Here is a 14099-nt window from a genome sequence, read left to right as displayed (position 1 = left end):
GAGAGCGGAACCTCGCGACGCAAGCTTCCAACACCACTCCACAACAGACCCGGGCACAGCGATCTGCCCCCGCTTGGCGCCGGGACCCGCGGCATGCGGCGGGAGGTAGAGTCATGTCGGTAGCCCGGACGGCTGGTACAAAACCCTGCAGGTGCGTCACCAAAGACACTTGGGGCCAGCCTAAGGCAGATGTTATAGAGCAGCAGACTGTAGCGAGGCTCTGGGGGGCTCTGCACGGCGACACTCCCAAACATCGCCCGTGGCTCCCCTTGGGCCCCTCAAGGCACGGATACACTATCGCCACCAGAAGACGCTCCGGGTGACCGTGGGATTGGAGCCTGCGGCGATCTGTCTATTGATAGCACTGTGCATGGGCCCCGGCTCGTCGCAGAACCCAAATTGGGCCCTTCTGCTGGAGAATCCTGACAAGAATAGCCAACCGCATCCCTCCAGCTCGGAGGATCCCTGAGCCCAACCAAAAAGAAACGAGGCCGCGGGCAGTAGACTGGTGGAAACGGATAGGGGAAGCATCTTTACCCTGCTATATCCAGTCCTCTCCCTTCTCCCTCTCGATCACCATCAGAACTGAAGTCGCTGGAATAAGAAGGGACGCTCAGGGAGGCTTGGACTCTCCTAGTCACCTCTTGGAGACATTTTCAACTGACAGAGACACGGCCGATCAGATCAGTGCAGAATCTGGAACGGGTAATCCACACCAGTGGCCGGGCTGCCACCGGGAGAATTCACCGAGACGAGGAAGGGAGGCTGCAAACAGCAAAGCGCAGGGCACGACTGACCGCAGTCCGCCGGGTACATAGAGGAGGAGCATGGCGCAGGAGCCCACCAGTGAACATCGGCGAGGGGCATGACCGACATGGGGCGTCAGCGCGTAACGGGCACATCGCAGGCCCCAGGGCCCCTAAGAATGACAACTCCGGACTCTAAAAACATGCAATCAGAGGGGAGCCCTCAAGCTCAGAGTCCATGTCTGACAAACTGGACAAAGTCCTCGCGGAAATAGACCATTCGAGAGTCACCATGGAAAATAAATTTGGAGAACTGGCCACAGATCTCAACCTGCTCCAGAATGACCACAGGAAGTTGGCAGACAAAGTTAAACAAGGGGAGAAAACATTACAAACCCTAGAACCGCAAGTAGAGCAACAACAAGACACCTTAAAGACCTGCAATCGCGGATGAAGATCCTGGAAAATAAAACCGATGATTTAGAAGGGCACTCCCGCAGGAGCAACATCCACATCCTAAATCTGCCAGGCGGGGTGGAAGGGACTAACCCTCTCAGATACATCGCAACATGGATCACGACGTTCACACCGGCGGGGATCTGACCCCCTTCTTTTGCATAGAGAGGGCTCACCGGGTCCCGGCCCGGCAGGCCACCACCGGGATCGCCGCCCCGACCATTCCTCTTAAAACTGCTTTGTTACCAAGATAGAGACACTATTCTCCGAGCAGCAAGACAGCAGGGACCACTTTGTGTGGGGGACAAGCAAGTCATGCTATTTCCGGACTATTCATGAGCTGTTCAGCAACAGAGAGCCACCTTTCTAGCGGTTAAAAGCATCCTGCGCCAGAAGAATGTACGATATGCTCTGCTATTTCCAGCCTGCCTCAAAATTATTTACGACTGAACCACACACTTTTTCACAGACCCCGCAGAGGCTAGTACCTGGGTAGAACAGCGTTTATCAAACCTGGATAATCCCAAGAGCATGCAAACCTATTGACCGCCAGGCCGCCTGAGAGGACAACACAAAAGAGTCACCCTTACGCAGCTGAGCCCACGATCGGACTCAAATACTAAGAACTCTCCAGATCTCGAACAAATCATAGCGGAACGAAGGAGGGCACTACGAGCGGTCACAGAGGTGAGACTAACGGGCGACAGTTTGGACGTAGAGAGAGGCCCACACCTGTTCACCTCAGAGGAAGAAGACAGCGGCGCGCACACTCCCCGTGATGGCTCGATAACACCCCCAATAGTAACACCCCAAACTTCAGACACGTTGATTTGATACTGGCAAGGCGGCACAATGAACTTTAGAGAAGGCATTCTCTGAGACCTCAACACCCGAAAAGGGGACATTGCTCAGCACCAACGAGGCGCTCATGCAGGAGGTCCCAAACAAGGCAAGCTTGAAGACTGAATACTGGATTGAACTGCAGCGGGTAGAAGGAAAAGACACCTTCGGGCACTACTAACACACAGTCAACTGGCGGTTAGCCACAGCGGTAGCAGCTGGCGGAGAGAGACGGCCACTTCCCCCAAGCAACAAACTAAAGTTAGCACATGAAGTGCAGTTTGAACATATGGCCCCGAGTGATAGGTCCCCCAAGTTGGGAACGTTTCCCATTGGTTAATCTTACTTCCCCCCTCTTTCACATTCCCCCAGTAGTCCCAGGGGAACGCATGTATGGAAATGGAAAATATAGTATTCGCACAAGTGGCAGGCACTTTTATGGGGGAGGGGCACAGGAGACGGATGGGGCACTATGCCAGGAGAAGCACTAACTAGACACTAGACGAAATGGTGACCAAGATCCCTAACACTGATTTAAAAATCATTACATTAAATGTCAGGGGCACGCCCACAGCAAGCAAACGATACGCCTTCTACGCATACATAAAAAGGCAGCAAGCGCAGATATCTCCCCTACAGAAGACACACCTGACAGCGATAGAAGTGAATCGCCTACGTAAAAAATGGTGGGGTATTATTTGTGCCACGACATACTCTGCATTTGCCAGGGGTGCCCTGATGTGGAATAGATCCCCTTCAAGGAGCAATCACAAGCAGTAGACAAAGAAGGCCGATACTCCCTGATAGCAGGACTATTAGAGGGTCGATCAATACTGTTTGGAAGCATTTATGCCCCCAATGTGGAGCAGGACCGATATTGGAACCGCCTTACAGGAGTACTAGCCCAATACACATCCATACCGTGGCTTATGGGGGGGATTATAACTGTACCCTGGACATCTGTCTGGATAGGTCTCACCCCCCTTCGGCGCAATCCCTTTTGCTGCTGTACATGATCTTCAAGATCTTGTCTCGGATACAGGCAAAACAGACACTGTCACAAATACACATGGGGACACATACACTGTAGCCATTTCCCTGGGCACTGCCATCTCTATTGTATAGAATGCTCTACACATTGGACCTATCTCTGCCTGAGCCTCAGTGCACGCAGTGCAAGTAAAGGAATGACTGGCATTTTCTTTTTCCTCAATTGTTCCACAATGAAATGTGTAGTTTTGACTGCATACATTACATAGTATACGTCTCCCTAGGAAGGGTTTTTAGTTGCTGCAAAAAAAAAAAACTATTACCATATGTCCGCTAGAAGTTCGGATTAAAATATCAAGCAGGTAATTGTAAAGGCAAAGCTTTAACTGGGCTGTCCTTAGAAGAGCAGTCAGCAAATACTGGAGATGTGTATGATCGTAAACGCTTGAGGATTTGAGGAAGTGCTAGATAAAGGGAGTTAATGCCATTTTACCAAGAGTTAAGTGCTGCCTCGCTAGATCAATCAACCAATCAATCAATCAATCTGGATTTGTAGAGCGCGGCTGCTTCACCCAAGAGGGTCTCGAGGCTAGAGCGAAAAAGCATCAATTTTTTCTGGCATATGTTAAAAAAAAATATACAAAGCAGCTACTGATGCTGAATCTGGACACAGAGTCCAGAACGACATTCAGGCATCAACATAAACCGCCGGCCTATTTTTCACCTTGTATCCAAAGGGAAATTCGGAATAAATGCTGCCAATTTTCGTTACTAACAATGACCTCAAAACATGAATTATCAGCTGGTAAAACACCCATCAGGTTGAAATCAATGTAGGCTGCAGGCAGATAAACATATCCCCGGGCATCGCATGCGCTCGGAAAAAAACATGCTCAAATCCTGTGGATGGGGGGAGATGACTCAGCCTATCATACTTCGGGGGACAAAGTATCCCTGGGCCTTTAAACGAAAAATAAAGCAAAACTCTTTCTCCAATTCCCCCCCCCCATGAACATGCGTTCAGACCCTCATTCCCTCATCCTCCCGCTCCTTAACTTACTTGGGGGCATATCATCAACTGGCCGTGTTTAGTGTGCACAAAATTTACGCCGCCTATCGCCGGATTATATCGCGCGGTGAGCGCACTATCAGCAAGGCTCATCACCAAGGCGATAGAAATCACGGCAATCGCGGCGATAAGGGGCAATAACGCAGGATAACCAGCAATAAAAAAGCAGCGACAGTGTAAAACATCGGTGATAGGGAGATGTGGACTCAGCATGACGATCCACCTCCCATGTTAAACATGGCTAAGTCAAAGATTTAGCAGGTGTAAGGAACCGGCGATAAAGCCGGTTAGCGCTACTTTTAATGTCGCTAGGTCGGTTAGCGATTCCCTTGTTAATAGAGAGATCCTTCGTTAGCGATTATTTTCGCGGTGTTTCTCACGGGAACGCCTAACTTGCATCTAATTAGTGATGCGAGGCGATAAGAAAATGGGCGCTGAAGCATGGATTCACGCGTTAGCGTGACCATGCTGATAGGGCGATAAAATTATCGCCGCTTTTCGTCCAAAAACGGATGCAAACGCGGTGATAATTTTTTATCGCCGGCTTGTTGATATGACCCTGAGTAGGAAAAGAGGTCTCTAGATTTCTCCACAGCTCTTTTCTGCTTTTCGCGGACATGGAGCATGTGCCGAATCTGTACATTACTGCATGTGGAACCTCTAGGCATCCCGATGAAAACATGGTAGAATATGGTAGGCCAAGGGAAGTGGCCTTTATTTTCTGCACTCTTGCTTTGCCCTGCATTCCTATATGTTTAAGGACAACATTACAGAACACAGCAGGTTCCTATCGTGTGCATTTCAGCGCTGCACAGATCGTTTGCAGCATGTCTGAGGAGGGAGAAAATTAAAACCACCCCTCAGACACACGCAATTCAAGTGCCCCTCTGTCTCCCCCTCTCATATGCTGCTGACGTGCTCTTTGCAATGTCAGCAAAATATGACTCAAGGAAGTAAGCACGTCAATGACAGATCAGTCTTTTTGTCTCTTTGGGGCAGATTTATGATGACTGCCGCATCCCTGCAAATCAGCAGGGATGCGCCAGGTAAGATGCGTCACGCAAGTTTACCCTTGCGCCACCACAGATGCGCCGCATTTACTATGCGGGCAAGGATAAACAGATGCGTAACGCATCTCCCGTCGGAAGGGTGGCGCATTGCTGGAGTCGTGTCGCAAGCGCGACGCAACTCCAGCAATGCTCGTGGTCTGCCCATACATAACGTGGTGCGTCACGTCTTATGCCTGCTTCAAGCAGGCGCAAGGTTTTGACGGAGCGGTGTCGGAAAAGTGATTGAGTGGAATCTTGTAGATTTCACACAGGCACTTTTCTGCGGCCTTACTGCGCCGGAACGCCCCCCCTGCACCGGAACACCCACATGAAACTTGACACAGGTTTCATGTGGCACAGGGCTTTACAACATGACGGATCTCCCTTGATGCGTCACGTTGTAAATAGGGCGCGACGTGGCGCATGGTTTACGCCGCCGCTGCGTCACGGAAGTGACGCAACGGCAGCACAAAGTGGCGCAAGGGGCTCGTAAATCTGCCCCTTTATCTTTTCTGCTGCTCCTTCTCTTTCTGTGCTGGCTGGAGCTGGAAGGGCGACGCCTCTTATGCACCAGATGCCCCTGGTCCAGAATCACCTGGTTTCCTTTGCTGCCTTGCCCGACAGGTCAGCAAACCATGCATGTGTTTAGTAGATTCTTCACCTCTTTGGGCTTTAACAATGACAGTGGCAGTATTCAGCCAACTCTACTGGTGCTGTAGAAATTAAGAGACAATGTTTAGAAGCACAGGGATGTTCCTCTGAGAGTACCCTCCTTATTCAACACTCTTCCAAACTTGAGACGTTAAACGCTCAGGGATGTTCCTCTGAGAGTACCCTCCTTATTCAACACTCTTCTAAACTTGAGACGTTAAACGCTCAGGGATGTTCCTCAGCAGGGGCACAGCTTCAGGGAGGTTGTTTGGGGTGTGACACCCCCCACACAAATGAATTCTTGCCTTGGTATTTGGATCCGGGGGTACTGAGTCATGTATGCTATCTCTGTGTTGTTTTTTTTGATCCTGAGCCAAGAATGAAAGACAAAACAGTTTTGTTAATGGGAGTTAGAGAGAAAGAGATGCTCACCTGTTTGCTGAATTTCAAAATTTGAAATTAGATAACTAGGAATCTGATCATGGTTTCCCTATTTGTCCAAATTTTGTGATCCTAGGCAAATATTGTATGTCATGGAACCCTGCTCCCCCTTTTCTTTACTATAACATATGAATGTACTTTTTTCATAAATTATTTTTTATTGTATTCAACAAGAAAGGAAAGCAAACCTTTTAAAAGAGTGCCACCACAGTACAGCCATTGAAGTCAAAACACAAAAAACACCTCTAGGAATTATAGCTTCAGGGGGTGTGTTTAGGGCCTAAGTCGGGCCTGCTATCTCTGTGTTGGTTTTCCCTTCATCACGAGCCAGGAATGAAAGACAAAACAGTGACCTTTGATGTAAACAGGAAAGAGAGAGAGAAAGCGGGGCATAGAAACCCATTTTGTGGCTGATATGAAAAATGTGAAGCTAGATAACTTGGCATCAATACAGGCTCCCCTGCTTATCCAAATTGTAGGATACCAGGCACATATTTTATTTCACAGAGCCTCCTTTTTCTTGATTTTCACTTTTGAGTGTACTTCTAAATATTTGAGCTCAGGATGTGTGCTGTACAAGCACCTCATATATTTGATTTAATCAAGAGCAATGTTGCTTCATTTATGATTAGAATCTAGATCATGTTTAGGGTTTACATGACTACTGATTGGCATCTTAGTTCATAAATGGCATTGTTTTTGGGAGACAAGCCATGAATGATTCTTAAAACTATCACTTTCAATAAATGGCTGTCTATGCAGTGATATAGCCTGATGTTCTAAGGTCAAATGCTTCCTCATATTAAAGACATCCACTTCCTTAAATTAACTTTTTTAATTTTGAAGAGATTGTATTATATTTGTGCTTTATGTTTGTTGCATAATATACAAGCTAAATGTTCTCATGCTTCAACTCGTGCAGAGATTCTTAGAGCCAAGCCAGACCGTGGCTCACCTTGTTAATTTGCCTGCACGCCCTCCTTTATTTGAGGCTCAGACTTAGTACATGAGGCTGTCAGTCACCTGATAAAATGATTTGTAAAAGGCAAGGACTAGAAATATTAAGCCCTTCCAACATGCACTGATTTGACAACTCTACCATCAAAGCTTCGTGTAGCAAAAACGAGTGCATGCAGTGGAAACACATTTAAAATAAGTGACCCCAGGATAAGACTCCAGGCCGTTATGTTGTGCTTGACCGTAGTCATGATTACCCCTGGAGACCTACTAGGCCTACGTGGGACGGGCAGGAACAGAGCTTCTTCAGAGATTTAGGGTGGGACACATCTCAAATGCATCCTTAGTTTGGTAGTTGAATCTAGGGGCCCTGAGTCAGGTCTGCAATGCCTCTGTGTGTTTTTCTTGTCAAATGTCACAAAGAAGTTTTATCTTGTTCATTTTTTAGATAAGAATATTAAATATGCATAGTGATTAGTTTACCAGAAGAGTAGTAACTCTGCATCCATAGAAATACTCCTTGAATGGGTGTAAATATACTTCATTTTGGAATTAGCAAACATTGGCAGTAGTGGGCTTGGCAAGCTGCACCAGTCTCAAGCTTATAGGCATGCTACTGGGAATAAAACAGACAAAAGGAGATGGAATGAAGGCTTTCAAATAGTCTAGCGAGTGGCAACTGCTTTGGGTAGCATTCATATCCATTTTCTCCACCCACTGTGCCACTCTAGACAGAGAGGCCCACCTAATAAAAAATAGTACTGACCCTGCTCCTCATGGAAACCGTCCATCCGTCATCTCACTCCTACACCCTGCAGCCCACAGCTTATTTAGTTGGGAAATTTGAGATTCACACCCCTCAAATATTACTGACTAAGCCACACCCCTGTTTCTCAGAGATTACCCTCCTTATTCAACAAACTTGTAGACTTGAGACCTTAAAAACACATGGTATGCACAGGAGGTTTTTGCAATTTGGCTTTCTTCCGAGTGTCTTCTTCCTGCCTCTTGTGATCCTATAACAATCATAGACTTCTTCCCAATAGGTGGTTCTCAAGGTAGTTAGGGAGACTGACGTGTCTTGTATGTCTGATATAACATCCTGTATTCTTAAAGGTTTCTTCCACGTTTTCTTCTTGGAATCTGGTTCTAGTCCTACAGGTTTTGCAAGATTATCTAGTTGAGCATTTGGACTTGGTATATTTAAAAGTATCTGTCGACCAAAGTAATTTTCTTAGTGGCGATTTGTCTAGGTAGGAATTGGAGAGTTTGGGGCTTTATATTGTGAAGTACCTTTCCTTAAGAGTTTTCTAGGTAAAGCAGTTTCTTGACATTGTCTAATTTTTATGCCCAAAATCCTATCTTCATTACATTGTTCACTGGGCACTGTTCTACCAACTTTTTTCCACAATTCAACATCTTGAATGTCCCTCCATAGAACCATGTCCATTTAGCTTCATGCAACTGCCTCCTTTTTTAAATATAACTTTTTAATTGTTACTTTTGGTCTATCGGGACAGGGTAAAAGGCCCTCCTCATCCCTTCAGAGTAACTGGATTTGTTTTACTACGCGCACAAGCAAAAATGCTGGAGGAGTTTCATTGCCTGGGTCAGAGTATGGCCAATAATTTTTGATTCTTCGGCTTCATTCAAGGTTGTCTCTGTTAGTGCTAGAGATGTTTGCAATGCTGTTAAATGGTCTTCTCCTGACATGTGTACATAAGATTAACATTTGCAGGTGTGGGAGACTTTTCAAGAGACTTCACAGCACACGGCTTGAGTGCTGTAAGCCCATAATTTATTTTCTTTCCTCATGCTTGATAATAATCATTAAATGCTGTTTTTTCTGCAGGATTATTGTTGCATATCGTTTGGCTGGTTTCCCGGTGGCATATGCTTATATAGCTTCAAGATATAAGGACTGTGATGACGACAACAGATTGGAGGTTAAGGGCCCGTTACTTACCACTGATCTCATTATTCATAGTCCTAATACTAGCCTTCATCATCATAATCCCTTACGTTTTTTTATTCTACCATGGGATCTTTGAACGGTATTTGAGAAAGTCAAGAAGTGGTTTGTGTGGGAAAAGCTTTTACTTCTGATGTGGTGTGGAGCTACATTAAGGCATAATGTGTAATGTTCAGTTTTTGTTGTATTTACCGTGGTTGGTGTAGGCACACACACAGTCTGTGGCCAGGAACCAAGCCTCAAGGTGTAAGGACTGTGACAAGAAAGACTGGGACTCACAATAATGATGATTAGCACCTGGGCCATTTGCCCCTGAGTTCTAAACAGAAAATGTTGCATCAGAGACGGCTAGAAAACTGGTGCCATTACAAAGCCTATAGGGAAGGCAATCTAGTAACATTTCGTATCCTTTGACTAGCCTTGGGCAGAGTTCTATGTTTAACTTGCAAGTCAGTGATTCAAATCAAAACTGGGCCATCTCAGAGTTTTATTGTTACAAGGTTGATCATTTCTGGAATATTGAGTTCGGTAATAACACCCAGTATTACGTGCCAAAGAATAATTCAATTTGTGGTGTGCACTGCATTATAACTGATTATGTTTTATCATAAAATTACTACAGAAATATAGAGGAGGGTACCAACAAATAAATGACTACATTTGAGAGAATTATGTAAAAATGTAGCCCAAATCTATGGAAAATGTGTGGAAATATTTTTAAATATTTGTGTGAAAAGAAAGTCATAATGTGAAGTGTGAAAAATCAGATTAATGTTTCCTAGAGGAAAGTGACAATTAATGAGAAACAAACATCAATAGATATATTGTGAACATTACTGCGAAAAAGGAAGAAAGAATGGCTGAAAAGAACAATGGGCCAGAGGTACTTACCAGTTTTCGAATCGCAAACACTGCTATTCGCAAATTCGGAGGATTTGCTACTTCAAAATATGTTTTCCGAATGTACGAATCCCACTTTAGGAATCGGTATACCATTACTGACTCCTAAAATGAGATTGTGAATGGATAGCAATTGGCAGTTTGGAAGGGGCATGTTGTAGGCAGTCCTTCCAAATTGCGGATTGCTATTCTATATATCACTGGTCTGCAACGAATTCCAATTGCAACTACTGAAAAGTTACTGACCCCCAGGTTGGGGTTGTACCTCAGTAACAAAAGGAAGGGGTACCTTGTTATGTAATGTTATGTTATTTAGATTTGTACAGCACACCATCACCCTCAAGGGTATCCTCGCACTGGGCAGGTGTGAGTCCAGTCAAACCAAAAGCCTAGTGGGACTACCTGGTAAGCCAGGTCCTCAGCTTTTTGTGGAGTTCAAGAAGTGAGGCTGAGGAAGCTCTTTTGACTGGTGGCAGGCTGTGCAACGCTTTAAGATCGATTTAGGAGAAAGCTCGACCGACGGATCGGGTTTTCCATATGTGTGACGTGTTTGCAAGTAGAAGTCCAGATGAGCAGTTCACTTAGAACCTCTTCTTCTTTTGTGAATTGTGACAAACATTCTGGGGGAGTAGGCAGTGGACCAGGTGACCACCACTGCCAACTCTCAGAGAAACATATTAAAACACAAAGCCATGTTCAAGCTCATTTTATATGCAATATTATCATCAGTTTGAGAATTCTCCTGCAGATTGACGTGTTGCGTTGAACAGTGACTTTTCAGAACACGATCTGGAAAAACCTATTTACATCCCTATGGCTAAACTAACTCAGAGTGCCTCTTAGAAACATGACAACATAATAGTTTGAACATGAGATACTTTAGAGGAGGAATGAAATACATTATAGTGTTTTTTTCAATAAATATTTGATATAGAACTGTTACAAAAAAGGGGTTGTTGTAAACAAACTATTTATCTTTTCATTGTATTTAATACTTTAATGTAACAATGCAATGAATACAATTCAATAATGGGGAAACTAGAGTCACTACTGGATTTAATAACTAATTCATGTAAAGTTTATATTTCAGAGGTCTACCTTAAGAAAGATTTCATGCAACAATATAATTACAATACCACATATGATTATTATTATTATTATTGTTATTATTATTATTATTATTATTACATTTAAAGAAATTCCAGTTAAAATGGCCCTTGAAAAGGCAGGTCTATGTACAGGACTCGAAAAATCATAAAAATGTTACTAGACATGCAGGTCTAGTAACTCGAATAATCTACTCGACCTAACTGCAATGTACTTGACCCGTGAACTGGCCTCAAATTGTATGATCCAGGGCAAATATTTTGTCTTATGAGCTGCCTTTCTCTTAATTATCACATAAGAGAGCAACTTCAAATATGCAATTTCACTATTTCTGCTGTATAACAAAACTCTTTCTTTACTAGACTAAACGTTTGCTCCATTTATAATAAGAATCATGGGGCATGTTATCAAGACAGGCAATAAAATTATCGCCGCTTTAGCAGCAGAAAACTGCCGCTAAAATGGCGATAATGGGCTTGATAATATGCTCTATGGAATTCCAATTTAAGCCCATGTTAGATGTGAAGGACATCTAACATGGGCTTCAAATGGTATTCCATAGAGCATATTATCAAACCCATTATCGCCGTTTTAGCGGCAGTTTTCTGCCGCTAAAGCGGCGATAATTTTATCGCCTGGCTTGATAAGATGCCCCCTAGCACTCTGGCTTGCCTCATAGTTCAATAATAGCATTGTCATCTGGACAGGAGCAGGAATGTTTCCCAGTTTATGTTTAAAAACTCACTTTTCATAAATATATTACGAAAGCATGATGTGGTAGTGCACTGTCTTTTACAGATAGCACATATTCCTTTGAAATGGCCACAAAACCTTCTCACTGACATGGAGTTGTACTGATAAATCCATGTAGCACAAAAAACAGTGTTTGGAAATTGTTCCTAGAAAAAATATTTAAAATTTGCACACCAAATAAGTAAAGTGTTCTGATTTGTTTTGATCCTATAAATCTTTTTTTCTCCACAGAATTATAAAAATGGGTGTTTATACCTAGTGAAATAGATTTGAAAAGTTTGAACAATTCAGCTATAATCTATTACAGTGTTGTGTTAGAAAAAAGCCGGAAATCTTAAAACCTTTAATTTCATATGCTTTCCACAATGGGCCTGTCACACAGTTCACTGTACAAAACCCTCTAACTTCTGTCACAGAACGAAAAGTAAATGTAGGAAGACAAACTGACTTTTGACCTCTGTCTCTGAAAACAAGCAAATGGGACAAGAGAACAAGATTTAAAGCCATCTCTATGGCTCGCTCATTCTTTGTGAGCAAGCAGAATACCTGTTGTCTGCTCCCAGAATGAAAAGACAGTATGAAAAACACCTCAAAGTTATGGGGAATGCAATCCAATCTCAATATAACTTGGAAGAAATTCAATGAACACATATAGAGAGATAGAGAGAAATAAAAAGAAAGAGTTCACGTTGTTCTGGACAATTGATAATACATAATGCAAGCGATTAAAGGAAAGGAGACTTTACATGCTTTTCCAAGATGTGGATGTGTAAAAGGTATGTGGCAGGCTTCTCCACACAGTTCACTTATCTTGGAACCAGTATGCTCACAAAAGATAGCTTCAACTACAGCCCTGTTATCAAAAGAATAAATGTGCTTGTCCACAAACGATGTTTCATTCAGAGTCAGGAGCTGTTTTCATGGATGTCCTTGAAAACTCTACAGAATTCAAACAAAAAGATGCCTTGGAGACAAGTGCCATCCTTAGGAGACAGAAGATATTAAAGATTAAGTGTGATATTGGAAGAGAGATGCTAAATTAGAAGGACAAAGACAATTTCATGTTTTGACTGGCTTCCAGCTATAAAACTCTAAAAGTAAACTAATATGTTAGTGAAATGGCGTAATAAACTACGAAGCTTAAATAGCAATTTAGAGGTAGACAATCACTCAGTATGTTTGCAGAAAATGGTATCAGTATTGAATGAAACCAATACTTTTACAACTCTACACTTGGCAAGGGAATTGTTTCAGATAGTATTTCAAGATAATTCAAAACCATTGATGTAATGAATACCTGTGGTTTAGAAATATGCAGCATGGACTAGTCAGTGATTTGCATTTTTTCCAACCTATTTTGTTCAATCATTTGAAATGCAAACAAGGAGTAATTGTCTTCTAGGATGGCATTCTGATATGTGGGAATGATTTGCATACCCATAATGTGATTTTCGAAGTAGTTCTGTCGAGGGTGGAAAGCGTGAGATGACCTTCTAATCTGGGAATATTAAATGTACACAAATATAATTGCAGTACTTAAACCAAAGATATCCTGGGAATGGAACACATCTCTATATAATTTTATGGAGAGCTTTATGAATAGCACCACATCCATACGATTGTGCAAATTATACCAACATTCGCCAACGTTTTACAGATGAAGCCTTAACCATCAAATGACTTGTATAATAAGGGCAAAGACTTTGATAACACCCGATGAATATGGAAGGTGAGACAAGACTTAAAGTATAGCCCACATGGAGTTATAGAGGTAACTTGAAATTGAAGGTCCCCCTAAAGTTGCTGGTTAAGTGAAAGAAAGTGGCCATTGATGTGATTTGCCTACTTGTTTTAAGTCATAATAATTAAAAGTAGGTCTATTTGGTTCCATGTGAATAAAGGTGAGATATGTGGGCATCGTAATCAGTGCTACAATGATAGGTTTTATGTAGCATGTGGCATCCAGGAAAGGATTGCAAAGGAGTTTATTTCAGACAGTGGTACCCAATTCGTCTATAATAATATGATTATATATGTGCAATTAAAAACCATGATGAGTTTTAGCAGAGATGTGTGATTTTATATCACTTACAAGGGAGGATGAACATTATTTGAAATAACGTTTCTAGGGTTGCAAATCGTTCTGCCACATGTTTTACGATTTGTGA

This window comes from Triturus cristatus, chromosome 3_2, assembly GCF_964204655.1.
Source record: "Triturus cristatus chromosome 3_2, aTriCri1.1, whole genome shotgun sequence".
Taxonomy (NCBI): domain Eukaryota; kingdom Metazoa; phylum Chordata; class Amphibia; order Caudata; family Salamandridae; genus Triturus; species Triturus cristatus.
The sequence above is the reverse complement of the archived record's forward strand: the minus strand, read 5'-3'. Positions refer to the sequence as shown.